Here is a 20,957-nt window from a genome sequence, read left to right as displayed (position 1 = left end):
TACCATCTGGTGAGCAAGATGTATGAGACAGGCGAAATACCCACAGACTTCAAGAAGAATATAATAATTCCAATCCCAAAGAAAGCAGGTATTGACAGATGTGAAAATTACAGAACTATCAGTTTAATAAGTCACAGCTGCAAAATACTAACGCGAATTCTTTACAGACAAATGGAAAAACTGGTAGAAGCGGACCTCGGGGAGGATCAGTTTGGATTCCGTAGAAATGTTGGAACACGTGAGGCAATACTAACCTTACGACTTATCTTAGAAGAAAGATTAAGAAAAGGCAAACCTACGTTTCTAGCATTTGTAGACTTAGAGAAAGCTTTTGACAACGTTAACTGGAATACTCTCTTTCAAATTCTGAAGGTGGCAGGGGTAAAATACAGGGAGCGAAAGGCTATTTACAATTTGTACAGAAACCAGATAGCAGTTATAAGAGTCCAGGGGCATGAAAGGGAAGCAGTGGTTGGGAAAGGAGTGAGACAGGGTTGTAGCCTCTCTCCGATGTTATTCAATCTGTATATTGACCAAGCAGTAAAGGAAACAAAAGAAAAATTCGGAGTAGGTATTAAAATTCATGGAGAAGAAGTAAAAACTTTGAGGTTTGCCGATGACATTGTAATTCTGTCAGAGACAGGAAAGGACTTGGAAGAGCAGTTGAATGGAATGGACAGTGTCTTGAAAGGAGGATATAAGATGAACATCAACAAAAGCAAAACGAGGATAATGGAATGTAGTCAAATTAAATCGGGCGATGCTGAGGGGATTAGATTAGGAAATGAGACACTTAAAGTAGTAAAGGAGTTTTGCTATTTAGGGAGTAAAATAACTGATGATGGTCGAAGTAGAGAGGATATAAAATGTAGACTGGCAATGGCAAGGAAATCGTTTCTGAAGAAGAGAAATTTGTTAACATCGAGTATAGATTTAAGTGTCAGGAGGTCGTTTCTGAAAGTATTTGTATGGAGTGTAGCCATGTATGGAAGTGAAACATGGACGATAACCAGTTTGGACAAGAAGAGAATAGAAGCTTTCGAAATGTGGTGCTACAGAAAAATGCTGAAGATAAGGTGGGTAGATCACGTAACTAATGAGGAGGTATTGAATAGGATTGGGGAGAAGAGAAGTTTGTGGCACAACTTGACAAGAAGAAGGGACCGGTTGGTAGGACATGTTTTGAGGCATCAAGGGATCACAAAATTAGCATTGGAGGGCAGCGTGGAGGGTAAAAATCGTAGAGGGAGACCAAGAGATGAATACACTAAGCAGGTTCAGAAGGATGTAGGCTGCAGTAGGTACTGGGAGATGAAGAATCTTGAACAGGATAGAGTAGGATGGAGAGCTGCATCAAACCAGTCTCAGGACTGAAGACCACAACAACAACAACAACGTGTCTCTCAAAGACACTATCGCTTCAGATAGAAACGTAACAGTAATGTTATTGCAATTCGCAGCAAAATATATCCAGGGAACATTTTATCCATGTATATCTATAGCAACTAGCCAGCTTAACTCCGTCATGTGATATAAATACAATAACCGGGCGGCACTTAGACAAGGGCCAGACAAACTGTTTTCAATGGCGGTTAACACTGACAGTAGCAATCTACAAACAGAATGTATCAGCACTCCAGGCCCTAGTAAACGTTAATCGTGACATCACATACAGCTCTCACTAGAACCTTGCGTACTAAGCAAGTGGCCAGGCGAAGTGGCCGTGCGGTTAAAGGCGCTCCAGTCTGGAACCGCACGACCGCTACGGTCGCAGGTTCGAATCCTGCCTCGGGCATGGATGTTTGTGATGTCCTTAGAACTAGTTAAACCTAACTAACATAAGTTCTGGGGGACTAATGACCTCAGCAGTTGAGTCCCATAGTGCTCAGAGCCATTTGAACCATTTGAACTAAGCAAGTTGAAATTAACACATTCAAGGACAGACTCAGTAGGAGTAGGAATGGCCGGCCAAGAAAATGAAGTCAACAGCACAGAACCAAGTAGTCTATTCCGGCCACAATTTACAGCACAAGCCCCTCCCTCCTCGATCGGCCCAGGAGGTGGCGCCACCGTGTGCTCTGCACACACCACTGGAAAGGTGACCCGTACCGGCGGTGGGAATATCGCCGATCGAGCCACACGGCTCACCGTCGTCACAGATGCTGTCACGTCACTGATACCTTCCTCTATGTTAACTGATTCTGTATGTCCAGGTCTGTCTGTTGCCAGGAGGTCTAAGATTTTACCCTCATGAGTTGGTTCTCTAACTATCTGCTCGAGGTAATTTTTGGACAAGACATCCAGAACAGTGCCATACAATTCCCTGTCTCTGGCACCAGTTTTGATGGCATAACACTCCCAAGTTGTAACATTACCCTATTTACCCGTGCTAATATATCATCGGTAGAAGCACCTCCGTCGGATTTGGCTGAAAAGTGATTGTCAAAAATAGGCTGTGTCAAATGATACTGTCTGCACCAGATTTAGAATCCAAAACACTTTATTTGCACTTTGATATTAAATAACTTTTTGTTTATGGTCAGATCTGAGTCCCAGTCACTGTAATTTATGCACAGATAAAGGATAAGCCACATAGTACACTCTACTGATGTTACAATGATGACGGTTGTTCAAGTGTAGTAACCTAAACACTAAAGTGACAGAAGTCTATGTGTGGCTGACGTTCAATTAACACAGTCACCGATTAACATCCTTAAATTGTTATCCTTTCAAGTAACTAATCACATCAAAATGAAAATGATATGCACAGTAAATATCATTTGGAGATAACACAGGTCACAGTCCAATACTGTCGTTACAGTTTCCAGAAACCGTTGTCGAAGTTTGACAGAGTTCTCGAGATTAGTTGTTGCTTTTGAATGATTCACTGTGAATTTGCAATTAAACTACAGAATGATCTCCCAGATGTGAAATTCATATAAAACTCAGTACACAGTGCTAACTCTTCTGCCGACAGTGTGCAGCAATTTTTGGAACAGATCTCGCTCACATTATACACTTCTGGAGACTGACTCGTGTGGCTCTTAGCAACCTCTCTTTTATAAAGTACAAAAATCTGCAGTACATTCAGTTACTGTTACTTGCTGTCCTTTTACAAATTATAGCTAAAGATTTCTATTTGTGAATAATGGAAACGAGGAAGGAAGGTCGGATTTAACATCCTGTCAACATCGGGGTCATTAGATATGGAGCACGAGGTCAGATCGTGTCAAAGACAGGGAAGGAAATTGGCCGCACTCTCCGATAGGAACTGTCCCGGCATTTCCGTAGAGTGATGTAGGGAAATCGCAGAAAACCTAAATGTGTATGACACAGGATTGAACCGTCAACTTCCCAAATTCGAGTCCAGTGTGCTCACCGTGCACCACCTCGCTCGGTCAAATAGTGGAATAAGATTTGTGTGTGTTGTGTACATAGTTCCGCGTAGTTAGCGCGTACACAACTTTCCCACTAGAGCGCGCCCCGCTAAGCACAACAGCGCAGGCGCAGCGTTCGTCCGTCTCCGCACTACGAGATGGCGCTGTCTTAAGAGATGGACCAAATTCTGCTTCCGCCGATCCGCGTATTAATATGTAACGCAGCCAATGAGATTGCTGCTAACGTAGAACCTTTTGTCCTTGCGGATCACACTCGCGCAGTGATACCTGAACGCTCGAGGTATTATAACAAGTGCACAGACCTCCGATTAGTCAGTCTGCATTAGTCTGTACCAGTCTGCATTTGTCTGCACCAGTCAATAGTCAAGTTTCAGTTTGCGCCTAATAAGATTATTCATTTACCTTCACGGCTGTGTACAGGAATATGGCAGACACTTTGGTCTTGGTACGTTAATCTTATTGTCACATGTCTCTGATACTTGACAAAGGAACTTCAGAGTGTCAATTGTAAATAGCATCCAGAACCAAGTTAAGTAGTTTTTAGGCTTGTTATTATTTTAATAAATGTGTGTGAAAATTAATCAAGTTCTGTTTAAAGTTGTTCACCGTCAATCTGCTACTCTAAGCGTGCAAGTGCCATTTCTATCGTCTGACCAAATGGCAGAAGATAAACACGCCACGATAGGACCATGAGACATATTGTTGACACTCGACTACTTCGTTAGAGTGACAAGTCATATAATCTGATGGTGTGTGTACCGAAGGTCTTACAGTACACCCACCACAGTGTGACTGAGGAATTTTAAATAAAACAATAATTGCTATTGGATTATGCTGCTTAGTTTGCCAAAAAATGGTATTCTGTTTTTGGTAACAACGCTTCAACTATAAATGCTAATTACTCTGAAACTAGTTGTGAGCAAAACTCACCACCAGTTTCCCGACATTAGCTGCATCTATAAATACTTTATCTGAAAGCCAGTAATGAGATAGATGTTTACACATGAACAATGATAACAATGTTTTATGTTACTGGTATTTGTAGTCAGCACAGTTTTTAGTAAACTAATTACACTAATAGCTTCTAGGTAACCAGACGAATGTAATGGATAATAAAATTAGCCTGAGCTAATATTTGAGACTTTTGATATTGTGCACACCTGCCATACAAATGATAAGCCAATGATGTTTACACACACACACACACACACACACACACACACACACACACACACACACACACACAAAGGAAAGGAAAGGGGGCGGGGCGGGGGATGAGGGAGCTAGTGGTGGGGGAGAAAAATGTAACAGCGTGAAAGAATCCACCTGGTTTGATTAAAAATGTTACAACGGCACGATATTGAGGGAGTTCTGCAAACAAAACAATCGCCAGTTTCGCCACTGATAGAAGATGCACGAGACCAGTTCGGGCATCGAGCCTATCCGAGTGCCAGTACGCAGGGTACTGAGTGCCAGCTGGGGGCCGGCTCCCCTCAGGAGAGGATGCAGCCAGTGTACGACATCCTTCCCAGCCATGTCAGTGCACGCATCCAGGCCAGAGTGGGGGCGACATCATACTGGTTAAGTGGGCTCGTACTGCCAAGATTTTGTAAATTTGACTCCATTCTGTAATCATTCCTACATCACATACCCTCTCAACTTGTGAAGTTTCATTTCTTTTCCTCCTCCCCTTCTGGGTATTTCTTTCTTTCCTTCCCCCGCCCGCCCCCCTCTCTCGGACATGAACTATGAACTCATTACTTTAAAGAAGATTTTCTGATGACACAGATGTACAGAGACATAAATTAAGCACAGTCGATCACATCTTATAACTCAAGGGGTACGTTGCTCTGAATGGAACGTGATATCGCCAAGTTTAAAAATGTTAATTAGTAGTAACCTGATAAATACCTGTATAATTGACACTTAAAATAATAGGGTATCTGGTGATAATTTATTATTGTTTCACTAGTTCATAAAAACTGACAAAAGTTTCTAACTTCAGATTACCACAAAGAGAACATTTATTTTGATGAAACTTGCACATAATACAAATAAAAAGTGAATAAATAAGCAAGAAAATTTTTTTTGGATAAACAGATAACAAATATTTCATAACTATTTTAAATTAATTACTGTACACAATAATACATGCTAGTCCAGCCAGTGATATTTAAGAATGGCTACCTCATCAGTCTTGCCACTTTATCTCGTAAAGAAAAAGTTGTTTCAAATCCACTGTCATTACGACGAGAAACCGAGCGTCATTGCAGATTGTTAAAGCCAGAATTCAAACACTATTGCAGATGGTTAAACAATGGAAACTTCAGGCTGGAATATCAACAATTTTAAGAAAAGGATTGGCAGTCAGGCACAACTAAAAGACTGTTACACATTACCGCTTTCTGTCAGAGCCTCCTTTGGCAAAGAAAATACGCATACGTTCGCACGAGCGAACACGGCCAGAAGCTAGAATGTATAACAGTCTATTCGTTGTACTTGTCTGCTAATCAGTGTAAAGATGACCCACTGAGTTGCACACTATCCTTTTCCTAATATTACTGTAAATAATTTATGTTCTTTCTACACACTTCCACAATTACTTGTAATTACCCTGTTTCAAAACAGTTTCCACCAATGTTAATGTGACGTTACACCCAAAATAAATATTTTCGACCTGACAGCCTGCAGCAGTCCACTACGACACACAGTCTAGTAACAAAAGTTGAGAAGTATTAAATTTTGGCCCAGTTACAATATTCCAGCTGAGATGCAATCAGTATTTAAAATTAGTTCCCTATAAATATCATATCAGTTTTATATATTCTCTAGAAAGAGAACAGATATACTGCTTTAATCCTAGACATCGTTATCACTCTTTAACTATCACTGCAACTCTCCAGTCATCCACTGCTTCCTCTGCACTGCGAAGCAACACATTCTCCTCCTCTTCAAGTTCTGCACCACTCTCGTTATCGGACACATAGAAAGCCGGTTACAAAGGTCGAATGACGCCGTGGATTTTAAGACGGGGCATCTGCTTGGCCAGCCCTTCTACGGCCTTCGGGTCACCTTGACACTCTTTGACTCCCAGCTCCCTGTGATAAGAATGAAAACACTGCTTTTACTGTGACAACGTGGCCATCCAATGGAGTTACCTCTATATTGTGCATGTTTGAACAACAGAAAATTTAATTATATACATGGAGGCTCATATTTATCTCAGAGAAAACAATGAGAAAAGAATCTAAAAGGAAGTGACATACTGGGATACGAGGTAGGAAAGGGTGCAGGGGGTGGGGGGGGGGGTGGGGGGGTAGGTAACAAGAGGAGAGTGGCAGTACGCACAGGGAAGGAGCAGTTCCAGAGTGAGAGGGGCTGAACGAGGCAAGGGGGTAAATGGCTGCAGGAAATACAAGTGTAACATTAGTTTGGCGAACAACTTCATAGCGTTTTTGTTTTGCTTATCGGTAATCCAGTCGCTATGGGTTTATTTAGCAATTATCAGTTTTTCTTTGTAGTTTGCTGTTGCTACTTGCATTCACATATTGCCATTTTGTCATTTTGAGATAGTGAGTAGAGTAGAAAACTGAGGGCCGAGTGCTTGAGAACTGGCAAATGTGATGAACTGTGATCGTTCCACCATTGTGCAACATTTTCACGCAATGGGGAAGGTTCAAAAATTGGGCAAATGGGTACCGCACACACTAAACCGAAATCATAAAAATGAACAGGTGGCTGTACTTGCACCTATTCTCGCTCCTCGTGAACTGACTCGTGAACACCTCCGACCGATCCTTACGGGTGACGAGAAATGGTGTCTTTATCCTAACATTAGGAAAAGAAAGGAATGGTTAAGGCCCAAACAAATTAGCAACTGTCCGTACAAAGACTTGCACGTATTCACAAAAGATAACGTAATGCATCTGATGGAACAGTGATGGTGGGGCGTGCCTCGAATTGCTTCCCTTGGGTGTAACCGTCACTGCTGATATTTATTGTTACGAGCTGAGACATCTCACAGACACAGTCTGAGAACAACGACCAGGAAGACTGCGTGAAGCGATGCTACTCCACGATAATGCTAGACTGCATTTTGCATCACTGACAAAAAACACTACATAGGAGTTGGGTAGGGAAGTCATTCCACACCCACCTTATTCACCTGATCTTATACCCTAAAATTTTCATCCTTCTGCTTTTCATCAAACAACCTTCAAGGAAATTCAATTCGACATGAAAATGTGCTCTGAAAGTGGCTCGACGAGTTCTTCGTCTCGAAAGAACGATTTCTAGTCGTAGAATCAAAAATTTACACCGGCATTGGCAGACTGTTGTAAACAGTGAAGGAGAATATATTACTGATGACTAAAGTCTCTGTTATGAGTATCTATTGTGTTTATTAAACTTATGGAAAAACACTATGAACGTATATACCAATCATTATGCACTAAAAAATAAGATTCAAGTGCTGGAAATGAGATTCCTATGAATGGTGAAAGGATACGCAAAAATAGACAAAATAAAAATGCATATTACAAAAACAGTTCAAAGTTGAATAAAAAAATGATAAGATATATGAATTTAGAATTAAATGGAAGGACCATCTGGAAAGAGTACCCGAGTGATGACGACCGTTACAAGCTGTGCAGTACGAACCACACACAAAAGCGGAAAAAGACGTAAGAAAGTGGAGAGCATTGAGATTCTGCATCCAACTTGTTTTAAGCTGACAGGTATGGTGTAACAGTGTCTATTATAATAGGAGCCCAGAAGAAGGTCAATGTATCTCACGGCACTGGATTTCTAAGTAGAGCTTTCGATTTGCACAGACCGTGTTGTGGCGACAAAAATGTATGATATGTGCTTTATTGGAGGAAAACTGGGAGCCTTGCTACAGGTCCCAAGAATGGGCTCTCTGTACGACACCTTGAAGTTGACGTTCAGCTAAGGCCATGGACTCATAGCCGTACCACAAGCAAAAGTCGTCATATAAGGAGTCTATAATTTTCAGTGCAATTTTTTGAAAGATTTCTTGTAGCCTTTGGCTGTCATTCTTTTTATTTCCTGTACGATTGTACAATTTTGGCTTTAGGCCATTTTCAGGTATTATTAAAAAAGTAACAGATCAGATTGGTAAGATTTTACAGAAACATGACATCAGACCGGTCTTTACACCAACAAAGAAAATAAGTCAAGTGCTGCAATCTGCGAAGGATAAACACCCTCCTGTGTTGACATGTGGTGTATACAAAATTCTGTGTACGTGTGGTAAAGTTTATATTGGAACTACCAAGAGGAGTGTAAATACATGGCTAAAAGAGCACAAAAGTCTCTGCTATAGCTGATTTCTCTATTTTTCCTATCGGCAGAGCATGCTCTTCAGTCGGGAAACCACGAAGTGAAGTTTTTTGAAACAGAAATTTTATTTACAACGTCAAATTATTATCCACAGTTATGTAGAGAAGCCATTGAAATTTATAAGCATCAAGATGATTTTAACAGAAAAGAGGAGGCAATGAAACTTAGTGACATATGGACTGTAGCTCTGCAGAATCGCTAGACAACTTTATCTTTGACAAGATGACAATCGATAGTTAAGTTTTATCTTTGACAAGGATTATCTCTGCTAATCACATGTTACTTCGACCACGCCCCCTTTCCTACAGTATATATGTCGCTCTCGGACGTCCGACCAGTCAGTCGGCAAGACTCGGCAGAGGACTGCCTCTGAAGATGTCCAGCACAGTCCTGGACAAAACGTCAGGAACAGAAGAGTTTCTCAGACCACGACCTCACATCCCAAAAGGTTTACCAGCAGCCGTTTTCAAGTATTTAATGGATGATTTTTTAGTAGCAGATTATGTCATATGAGTCATTGCTTCTATGACATTACGTTATGTTCATAAAATAAATCCGAAGTGTTCACGCTATTTTAGGAGCGTGTTACTTTCAAGTAGTTGCAAAAGGAAACAAGACTATACAATAAGCTACCTACAAACATTAAAACAATAAAAGACATTTCAAGATTTAAAACTGCTGTCCATAATATCTATTGCAAAAATGTTATTATAGTATAAATGAATATCTTGAAACATAAAAATTTATTGCCAAATACCTAAAAAGAAAAAAGATAATTATTTGCGTTAAATATAATGTATGGAAGCTGAACCTTCAGTTGTAATAATATGAAGGCTAAAACAATTTAAATACTGTTATATGATTTAAAAACATGTATTGTAAATCACAATGAACTGTCCAATATTGTACAGTATACCTTGTACAACAAATGATCAAAAGGACCAATAAAAATGTTATGTAATGTAACTGCTCAAAAGTAATATGCTCCTAAAATAGCATGAACACATTGGATTTATTTTATGAGCATAACATGATGTCACAGGAACAACGATGTGAATGACATAATCTGCTACTAAAAAATCATGCATAAAAATACTTGAAAATGGCCTAAGGCCGAAATTGTACAATCGTACAGGAAATAAAGAGAATGGCAGCTGAAGGCCTCAAGACATCTTAAAAGAAAAAAAAATAAGGAGTATGTGTAGCCACTGGACTCGCAGATTCCCGAAGCTTGAAATCAGAGCCATGGGATCGAGTTACAGTGACACCAGGTGGTATCATATGCTTCATGTGAGTGGAAAAAGATGCAGATAAAATGAAGGTGGTAGCAGCTGAGAAGGGAGTGAAACAGGGTTGCAGCTATCATAATATTATTCAGTGAAAATGTTGGGAAGCTGTGACAGATATGGACAAAAAATTTGGAAAGGGTTTTGAAGTTCAGCGATAAGAAATATTTTTTCTTGGAGGTACGTTTTGTCTTTGCAACTAAATGAAAGGCAGTTTGTTTTTTGCCATATGCGTTTCACTTCTTTCATTTATGAAGCATCTTTAGTGGCCTGAAATACATATTTGTTTTTATATCTATGATAAAAATGCATTAGGTAGTAGTCCAAATATGTTACTATGTTATGTTTTCTTATGTTTTTCTCTTGTTTTTCCGATTAGAAACAACATTTATAGCACTAGTTTCATGAGGTTAAATTATCATTTGGTGTTACTTATGATTTCCATTGATGCTAGTTCATATGTGTGGTCCTGGAGATGTGTTCGCTTGTTCCCCATAATCCAGATGGCGGATTTCTGTTATTTTTTCACCCACCTTTATTGCAACAACTCACTTGCACTTTCACTATGTGTTCACCATGTGGTGTTTACCACGGGTAATGCCAATTGTCGCTGTGTGCTTATCTTTCGTCTTTTGTTTATGTTGTGTGTATGGCTTGATATTTTTCATTTGTTTTGTGTGTGTGTGTGTGTGTGTGTGTGTGTGTGTGTGTGTGTGTGTGTGTGTGAGAGAGAGAGAGAGAGAGAGAGAGAGAGAGAGAGAGAGATGTTCCACATCTCTATTATTGTTTTAATGACTGATCTGTGAGTAACTGCTTTTATTGATTTTCTCATTAAGTACTTCCTTATTCATTGCAAGGACTCTTTGTATATGAAAGTTTTCCTGTAATGTCTGGAGTTTTTTTGTTGTAGTTGTTCACCTTAATAATTTTCATGTCCTGTTCCATGTTGGATAGTTCATGCCCTTGTTTTATCAGGTATCCAGCAGAGGTAGAATTGCTATTCTTATATTTCCAACTTCTTACAAGTTCTTTATACCTTGTTTTGAGGGGGACTGATGACCTTAGCTGTTTAGTCCCCCTTAAACATCCCAACAACCACCACCGCCACCTTGTTTTGAAATTCCCACCTGTCATCACCAGATATACTGGTTCATGTTCTTGGCATTCTAACTAGTATATTCCTGTGTTCAAAAAGATTTCGGGCTTGCAGCCAGTCGTCATAAACTTCACTGCACGATATTTCGACTGTACAACTGCCAACCATCTTCAGGTGAGTGGAACGAGGACTGACAAAGACGTTCTCAACTCCAGCTTATATAGTGCACTGATAGTAATGCTGCACATGCGTTGCAGTCGCAGAGACAGATAGGGCCACACCTCCCAGTGGCAGCACCCTCGCTGGTGGAATTGCAATACTCAGCTGCCGTGGGTATTGTCACTGGCCGCAGCTATCGAACTCTTCTGGGGTCTTCGTCTCGAGCAAATTTCGGAGACGATGGGATTCCATGCATTATTCAATTGGTAACCACTGTCACGGTTCATTAGATTTCCCGCAATGCGTATTTCCACTGATTCTTTGATAATGGAGTCCAAAAAGTTTTTGCAGTGGCCAAAATCGAAGTTTTGTAGTACTCCATTGAATGTCCATTAGAAATACAATGTTCCGCAACTGCAGACTTACTGGCTTGCAGTAGGTGAGTGCATCGTTGTTGTTCTGTACAACACTCTTCCATTGTACGCATTGTCTGTCCTATTTAGGCCATACCACATTAACATGGTATTATGTAAATTCCCGCCTTCCGCAGTGACAAATCATCCTTCATCCATCCCAGCAAATCCGAAATCATAGAAGGTGGACAAAAAACCACTTTCACATGAAAATGATTAAGAATCCTTGCTATCTTGAAGGAGATATTTCCGACAAAGGGAAGAAAAGCTAGGGATTTGGCTGGGACGTTCTCCTCTTTATCCACTTCCCGGTTCCTGGCTCTAGTTGAGAAGGCCCTGTTAATTTGCCGGGTCAAGCACCCATTGTCTCTGAACACCATCCTCAAATGTGCCAGTTCCATAGGCAAATTCTCTGCATCCGACACCGTGTGTGCCCTGTGTACAAGGGTTTTAAGTACACTCACAGTCTGGGATGGGTGATGGCAACTTGATGAATGCAAATACAAATCAGTGTGAGTGGGCTTCCGATAGACAGAATGTCCCACAGTGCCGTCGCTCTTCTGTTTGACCAAAACATCCAGGAATGGAAGGCAGCCATCTTTCTCTAGTTCCATAGTAAATCGAATATTCTCATGGATGGAGTTAAGATGATGAAAAAACTCCATTAACTTTTCTTCTCTGTGGGGCCACACTATGAAAGTGTCATCGACATAGCTCCAAAAAACAGTTGGTTTACAGACCGCTGTTTCAAGTGCTCTCTCCTCAAAATCCTCCATAAGGAGGTTAGCCACCAGAGGAGACAGAGGGCTGCCCATGGTGACACCGTCAGACTGTTCATAATATTCCTGGTTAAACATAAAATAAGTTGAGGAAAGAGTACTGCTTTGTTTCAACATAATGTCTGATTCAAACTGTTGACCAATTAGAATCAAGGAATCTGCAAGAGGTACTTTTGTGAAAAGGGAAATTACATCAAAACTCACTAGAAGATCCAAACTACTTAAGGGGGGTAGGACGTCAAACGAGCCGACTTTGAGCAGGAGAGGCACCACAGGACATTTTAATTTCCACTGTCTATACTTTTACAAGTAAATTCATAAAACTTTGTCAGCACGACCAGGAAGGATTCAGGATTCACACTCGTAGCAGCGGAAGTTAAAAAACATGACAAAATAATTTTTTTTACATGTGAAATTTCATCATTTTTCCACTTACTATTGGCTGCATTTGTTGCGATAGGTACACTTTTCTTCATAAGTAAGAGAGACTGTTCGATGAATTTTGCACAGCATACAAACCGTACTTACAGCTGTCTGAAACTCTAGAATCTATTTAATTTTTGAAAAAATGAATGAGCTGTTATGTTTTATACTTTATGTTTAGAAAAAAAATTAAATTTTGTAGTTAATTATCTCAATTTTTACCACAGCTTTTAATAGATTTGGAAAATTCTAGAGTTTCATACACCTGTAAGTATGGTTTGTATGCTGTGCAAAATTCATCAAAGAATCTCTCTTACTTGTGAAGAAAAATGTACCTACAGCAACAAATGCAGCCAACAGTAAGCGAAAAAATGATGAAATTTCATACCTAAAAAAAAATCATTTTGTTATATTTTTGCACTTCCACTGCTATGATTGTGAATACTGAATCCTTCCTGGTCATGCTGACAAAGTTTTATGACTTTATTTGTAAAAGTATAGACAGCAGAAAATAAAATGTCCTGTGGTGCCTCTCCTGCTCCAAGTCGGCCCGTCTGACGTCCTACCCCGCCTTAAGTGGAGAGCCCCCAGTCTATTAATAAAATCAGCAGAGTTCCGTATATGGTGTGAACATTTGCCAACAAATGGTCTCAACAAAGAAGCTAGATGTTTGGCTAAATCATATGTGGGTGCGTCAATATTACTGACTATAGGCCGTAAAGGCAGACCTTCTTTATGCACTTTAGGAAGAGCATACAGTCTCGGTGGTACACTCCTTGGTATATATCTGGTTTGTCTGTTGTTGTTTGTAAATGTGACAGGAATGGGTATCTCACTCCATAAGCAATGTGTAATCCCTGTTTCTCTAGTGTATTTGTTATTCTGTGTGTATATTAAATTGTGCCATTTCTTTCTGTTAGTTATGTCTGTTAGTTTGTGTTTCTGTGTGTGTTGTAGTGTCTATGGCATTTTTAGGTGTTTGTGTTCTCTGCTTGTTTTCATTTTTCTTTAGTTATATTTTGATTTTGGGGTTGAGTCTTTTGCACTATATGGATTTTATAAACATTGTTTGGCAATTAGTTGTATGGTTGAATTCTTTTTCATGGTTTTCTTGGCTGAGTGGTATATGTCATAGGGCTGATAATTTTTTATTTTACTGATAGTTGGTTGAAGCATGTGTAATTGTATCTGTGGCTCTTCACTTTCTAAATATGTCAAATGTGTGCCTACTGCTGTCTCTCTTTATTGTTATATCCACGAAATGTATTTGATTTTGATAATCTAATTCCTTCAACATAACCCGACTTAATTCAACTACATTCCATTATCCTCGTTTTGCTTTTGTTGATGTTCATCTTATATCCTCCTTTCAAGGCACTGTCCATTCCGTTCAACTGCTCTTCCAAGTCCTTTGAGGTTTGCCGATGTCACTGTAATTCTATCAGAGACAGCAAAGTTTTTATTTCTTCTCCGTGAATTTTAATACCTACTCCGAATTTTTCTTTTGTTTCCTCCACTGCTTGCTCAATATACAGATTGAACAACATCGGGGAGAGGCTACAACCCTGTCTCACTCCCTTCCCAACTACTGCTTCCCTTTCATGTCCCTCGACTCTTATAACTGCCATCTGGTTTCTGTACAAATTGTAAATAGCCTTTCGTTCCCTGTATTTTACCCCTGCCACCTGTACCAGTAAACAATTATGTGTCATTTCCTTATGATGTTTTTATCAAAGAATGTGTTTTCTATGTGGCTGATAAATATGTTTGCCAATGTTTCTGATACTGACGATCACACTGGAAGGCCATCTTTTTGTAAGTAAAATTCCTTTTCAAACTGGAAGTAATTTTTGGATGTGATTGCTTGAAGGGTTTTGGTCTTTTCATTTCTGCCGGTAGTTTGTTAAACGTCAGTATATTTTCTTCAATTAGTTTTATTGTGTCTGCACTGGGTATCAAGTTGTACATATTCTCTTTGTTGAAAATTATGAGAGGTGCTGTTTGTGATATGTGTAAGTCTTTTATTTGTGTTATGCACTCATTTGTGTGTTTCACTGTTCTGCTGCTCTTCATTTCATATTGCTGTGTTACAATTTTTTCATGTGTTTTGCCACATGGTAGGTAGTGCATTCATCAAGTTGATAATGGCCCTCACTGGAATAAGGGGTTTGTGAACCTCAGGTCAGCCTCTGAGTGTTGGAGATTTTGGGTTCTTCTGTGTGATGTGTTGTTTTTGTTTACCTGTGAGTATGTGTTTGATGTCTTTGAAATTGTTTGTTATGTGTGTCAGGAAATGTGCTGCTGGATTGGATTTCAGTTTTCTGATATTGTTCAAGGAGATGATGTTGTGGCGTAACAAGCTTGCTACGCCACACTGGGAAGGGAGCCGAAAGAAAGGCACGCGTACACACACGCCGACCGGCGTCAAGTCTGGAACAGGATAACTATTGAATGGTAGCAAGAAAAGTACGTAGCTGCTTTATACTTAACTTTTATTCTTTGATGAATACAGCGTTCTTCTTGAGACATTTATACGATAACTCTCAAACTAAGTAAGGCTAATGGCGCCTTGCTAGGTCGTAGCCATGGACTCAGCAGAAGGCTATTCTAACTGTCTCTCGGCAAATGAGAGGAAGGCTTCGTCCGTATTGTCGCTAGCAATGTCGTCCGTACAACTGGGGTGAGTGCTATATCGTATCTCGAGACCTGCCTTGTGGTGGCGCTTGGTCTGCGATCACACAGTGGTGACACGTGGGTCCGACTTGTACTAAATGGACCGCGGCCGATTTAAGCTACCACCTAGCATGTGTGGTGTCTGGCGGTGACACCACAGATGAAATCTTTGATTTTTTTTCTATATATTGCTCTTCATTGATCAGTACTGTGCTGCTCCCTTTATGAGCTCTTCTGACGATGCTTTAATTTAATTTCATTTTATTATCTACCTGTCAATCATTTATACGAATATGATGTTATTAAGGTGTAGCTTTCCTGTTAATTTCTTAGTTGTGTTGTTTTCTGTTTGAAGTTTGTTGGCGACATTTTAATTCTGACAGAGAAAAGGTTTGCTGCTGACATTATAATCCTGTCAGAGGGACCATATGACTCGGAAAAGCAGTTTAACAGGATGGCTACTGCCTTGGAAAGAGATTATAAGATGAACATCAACAAAAGTAAAATGAGGGTAATGGCATGTAGTCAAATTAAATCAGGCAGTACTGAGAGAATCAGATTCAGAAATGAGATACTAAACGAGTGAATGAGTTTTGCTATTTGAGCAGCAAAATAAATGATGCTGGTTAAAGTAGAGAAGACGTGAAGCAGCAAGTGAAAATATGAAGAAAATCACTTCTGAAAAAGAGCTTAGGAAGTCTTTTCTGGCTGGAGTAAAGCCTCATATAAATGTGAAACATGTAAAATAAACAGTTCAGATAAGAAAAGAATAGAAGTTTTTGAAATAAGATGGTGCAAAAGAATGCTGTAGATTAGATGGGTAAATCGAATACCCAAGGAGAAAGTAGACAGAAACTGGGGAAGAAAAATATTTATGGCACAACTTGATTAAAAGAAAGGATTTGTCAGTAGGTCCCAACCTGGGACACAAACAAATTGTCAGTTTGTTATTGGAGGGAAGTACGCTGGGTAAAAACTGTAGAGGGATACGATGGCTCAAATATGTGGCTGGAAGACAGCCGTTTCCAACTGGAATGTGTCTTCAGGATGTCATACTGATAAGCAGTGGCATTAAAGCACTGTCCCATTCTGTACCACTTCTTGGTATGCTCTATATTTAGGAACCCATTGCCAAACACACAGTGTGAATTGCAGGGTAATCTAACAGGTGTAGATCTTTTGTTACCTGAGATTGACGAGCTTTTCTGGAAACTTTTCAAATGGCACTCCAGCGACAACGGAATAATCGAATGTCAGGCAGCGCACACCTGACAATTCGAGGATGCTGCTCACACCCGGTTGCAGCCTCGCAAAAGCCATATTTTCCATTCAAAGCGTGTGAAGTCGCGGCAGCCCGACGAGGTAGGGGAACAGGGCCCCGCCGAGTGTTCTGCAATCTGTCACGTCCAATCTGAAACAAACCACGAGTGTGCTGTCGTTTATTTGGGGACAAGCTGGTAGAGAAAATTGTAATGGATTTTACTTCCAGTTGTTGCCAGCAAAACAGAGAATCTTTGATGGAAATCAAAAAATTATGAATATCTTCAAGTAAAAGCAATTAAACTCCAATACAATGTATCGGTTTAGTGCATAAGTTCGTAGCATTTTTCCATAAGTTTAATAAACACAAAAGACACACATAACAGTCTTTAGTCGTCAATAATATGTTCTCCATCACTATTTACGTCTGGGGTAACATTTCAGTTCTGCAGCAGTAGAAATCATTTGGTTTTGAGGCAAAGAACTTGTTGAGCCATGTTTGAAGCACATTTTCATCCAGAAATGAATTTTCTTTAAGGTTGTTTGATAGAGAGTAGAAAAGGTGAAAACTGAGGGTGCAAGATCAGATGGGTGTGGTGTGACTTCCCAATCCAATTCCTGTCAGTCTAGCAGAATGCAGGCATGCATTATTGTGGAGCAGCATCGCTTGACCCCATCTTCCTGGTCACTGTTCTCAGATTACATCTGCAAGATGTGTCAGTTTTTGACAGTTATCGTCAGCAGTGACTGTTACACCTTGGGGAAGTACACCCCTCCGTTGCCGTTCCACCAGATGCATAAAATTATTTTTTGTGGATGTGCACAGGTCTTTACGCAGGGAGTTGCTGCTTAATTTGGGCTCAGCCTCATTTCTTTTCCTTACGTTATCATAAAGGAACCTTTTCTCACCACTAGTCACGATACAGGATAGGAATGGTCAGTGTTGTTCACGAGCCAGTGGACGATAAATAAGCAGAGACGCACATATGGCTACCCACTGATTTTTGTGATTTTGGCTTGGACCATGTGGTATCCATGCAGCCAATTTTTGAACCTTCCCCCCTGCATGCAAATATCATATGATGGTGAAATGATCATAGTTCATCACATTTGGCAGTCCTCAAGAACACCAACCTGGATCATTGTGGATTCAAGCATCTGAATGATCATCATCAAACCCTGAAGGTCTTCCTGAATGTGGAGAGTACTAATAAGAAAATGATACTCTCTAAGGACAGGCATAGGGCAAAATGTCTTCTTGTACTTTAACATATGTATCTCCAACAATATGACAGCTAAAATACTAAAACTTGAGGCTATTATGTACAACATAATGCTTGATATTCTGTGCAGTTTTTGGTTGACAATGCATGATGACAAACATCTTATAAGGATTTTATTTTTCAATTACCATTGTTTAGCCGGCCGCAGTGGCCATGCGGTTCTAGGCGCTTCAGTCCGGAACCGCGTGACTGCTATGGTCGCAGGTTCGAATCCTGCCTCGGGCATGGATGTGTGTGATGTGCTTAGGTTAGTTAGGTTTAAGTAGTTCTAAGTTCTAGGGGACTGATGACCTCAGATGTTAAGTCCCATAGTGCTCAGAGCTATTTGAACCATTTTGAACCATTATTTCTATAACCTTTTCTCGTAAACTACTCGAGCAATAAAAGTGGAATTTCACAGTTTACATCTACATAAGTGGCTAATAAAATGTGTGGAACCGATTTTTGTTTAAGGTCGTAGTTGCTTTGAAATTAATTTTTCAGTTTTGTGTTACCAGGGACTGCTCTATATTTCTCAAATTTTACAGGAGAACTTTTCTCAGAGAAAATATAATGGAAAACTGCTGAGCAGGATTATTCAGTAATCTTAAGAACTACAGCAAATATCAGAATGTTAGCTTTTACAGTTCCTGAGAAAAAGGTACATTATAGCTAAGAAAAGTCAGTTTATGGCAATTGACATTTAAACTTTTTATTTAAATTTTTGACAATATTGGTGTACATCTAGTGACTAATGATGTCCATGTCCTGAATCTTTTTTTTCTTCCTCGTCTTCCTGGAGTAGCAGGCACGTCTCATGCACACATGACTGCCGACTGCAGCATCTCGCTGTGTGTATGCGTGTGCGTGTGTGTGTGTGTGTGTGTGTGTGTGTGGGAGGGGGGGGAGGGGGGGGCGGTTGGGTGGGCCTGTCTGCAACTTACGTGTCGTGTCGTTGATACTTCAAATTTTGCATTTTTCTTTCTGCTGCCTGAGCTTTCTCCAGTAATGCTTCATCAATGCTTGTGTGCGTCTCGAGTGTGAATGCACCTGGATGGAAGGCCGGTCTCTGCATGTGCTTAACCTTACCTGCATTTCTACTATCGAATGCTAGACAGACGTCACATGCAGGGATGTTCACAACAATTGAGGATACAAATAGTGTTTTTGGACAACGCATCCAAACAAGGTGATTCTAGTTCTCATTTACATTCTGTGTTTTCCCGTGTACACATTTTTTCAGCAGTTCAGGATTGGCTAGATACCTGAAAGTTAGTTTTATAGCATCTAAAACAGCAAGTGGCAAACGATGTTTGTTAGTGTATGGCTTTCCACTGGCTTCTGCCTGAAGATATTTGCATCACTATATGTCACAAAGGGAATGTTGAGGATCACCATCTGTGGAAAGTCTATGAAAGAATTTGCCCACACGACTTGCACATTGTTTCCACACTACGAAGTTACCCCCGATGGGTTTTTTGTAAGTGTGAACTTCCTTCTAATTTCTTGCCTTTCATTTCTTTCTTCAATTAGAGTAGTCTACCCCCCATTCACTTTTGAATATGCCACACACAGTCCAGGTTTTCAAATTTAGTTTTTGTGAGCCATAACAATTGCTCTCTCAAACAGTCTTAAAAGCACTGGAAGGTCCATTACCTAGAAACTTCACATAACTAACACCATATTTTTCAACTGACCTCTGGAATATTAGTTTTGTCCCCGCTGCTTCCATTCCACCACTTAGCCCCAAGTTTCTTGCTGCATACTTTCTTGTGCTCCTGCTGCCACCTTTCTTCTTCACTGCCATCATTGTTCTTTCTTGTGTCACACTGAGAGCAATACTTGCTCATTACTTGGAAGACTAAGATTTTCCCTGTATCTACACTAATGACATGTTACACCACGATGTAGTGTATTGCCCCTTTTCATCCAGGTTTCATCACAAGAGACTCACAATGTCTTTTTCCCCTTCATTGTTAATGTCTACAGCTTCCTCAATAGCTGCTTTCATATCCTTGCACTCAACTCCAAGAGTACTGAAAAGTGTTCTGTTGTAATCACTGATCCTAGATACTAGTGCAGGCAAGTTCAAAAATGGTTCAAATGGCTCTGAGCACTATGGGACTTAACAGCTGAGGTCATCAGTCGCCTAGAACTTAGAACTACTTAAGCCTAACTAACCTAAGGACATCACACACATCCATGCCCGAGGCAGGATTCGAACCTGCGACCGTAGCAGTTGCGCGGTTCCCGACTGAAGCGTCTAGAACTGCTCGGCCACACCGGCCGGCAGGCAAGTTCATCAAGCCACAAAACAGATTTGTGCCTTCTCTGCCTACACCTAAGCATCTCATGCCACAACTCAGTCTTGTATTCACCTCATACATCTTCCCGTGGAGAGCAGAAGTCTTGAACTGAACAGCGTACTTACAAACTTTACACTTTATTATTATCAATTACTTAAAATGCTAATACGGTCACTGTCACCGTACAGTGCCCACAGTTACCATATGCACGTGAAACAATCATATAGGCAGGTATTTCTAAATCCACTGGGAAACTCATCTTTGGCACAGCATCATCATCCTCGATGAACTCGGTGACTCTGTCGAAAATTGTACTACACCCTTTGGAATAGCGTCTGCAGCACTGTTATTTAAATTTCCTGTACCTTTTACAGGTGAAATTTGACGTTTCCTCACTTTATTGAATATGCATCCACTAATAGAATGTTGTCTACTCCTGGGGCCTTGTTTCGACTCAGGTCTTTCAGTGCTCTGTCAAACACTTCGTGCAGTATCGTATCTCCCATTTCATCTTCATCTACATCCTCTTCCATTTCCATAA

The 20,957-nt window shown here is 40.3% G+C and overlaps 1 protein-coding gene across 1 annotated transcript in view; it reads right to left on the bottom strand.

The window, feature by feature from the left end:
- Positions 1-5,398: 5,398 nt before the first annotated feature.
- LOC126471505 (uncharacterized) overlaps positions 5,399-20,957 on the bottom strand; it is a 151,192-nt gene continuing 135,633 nt past the window's right edge. Inside the window, exons 7-8 of the mRNA XM_050099724.1 lie at positions 16,775-16,999; positions 5,399-6,496 (exon numbers count right to left, since the gene is read on the bottom strand). The gene's annotated coding sequence lies outside the window, so the exon portion shown is untranslated. The remainder of the gene's footprint in view (positions 6,497-16,774; positions 17,000-20,957) is intronic.

The sequence above is a fragment of the Schistocerca serialis genome, chromosome 3 (assembly GCF_023864345.2).
Source record: "Schistocerca serialis cubense isolate TAMUIC-IGC-003099 chromosome 3, iqSchSeri2.2, whole genome shotgun sequence".
Classification (NCBI taxonomy): Eukaryota; Metazoa; Arthropoda; class Insecta; order Orthoptera; family Acrididae; genus Schistocerca; species Schistocerca serialis.
The sequence above is the reverse complement of the archived record's forward strand: the minus strand, read 5'-3'. Positions and strand labels throughout refer to the sequence as shown.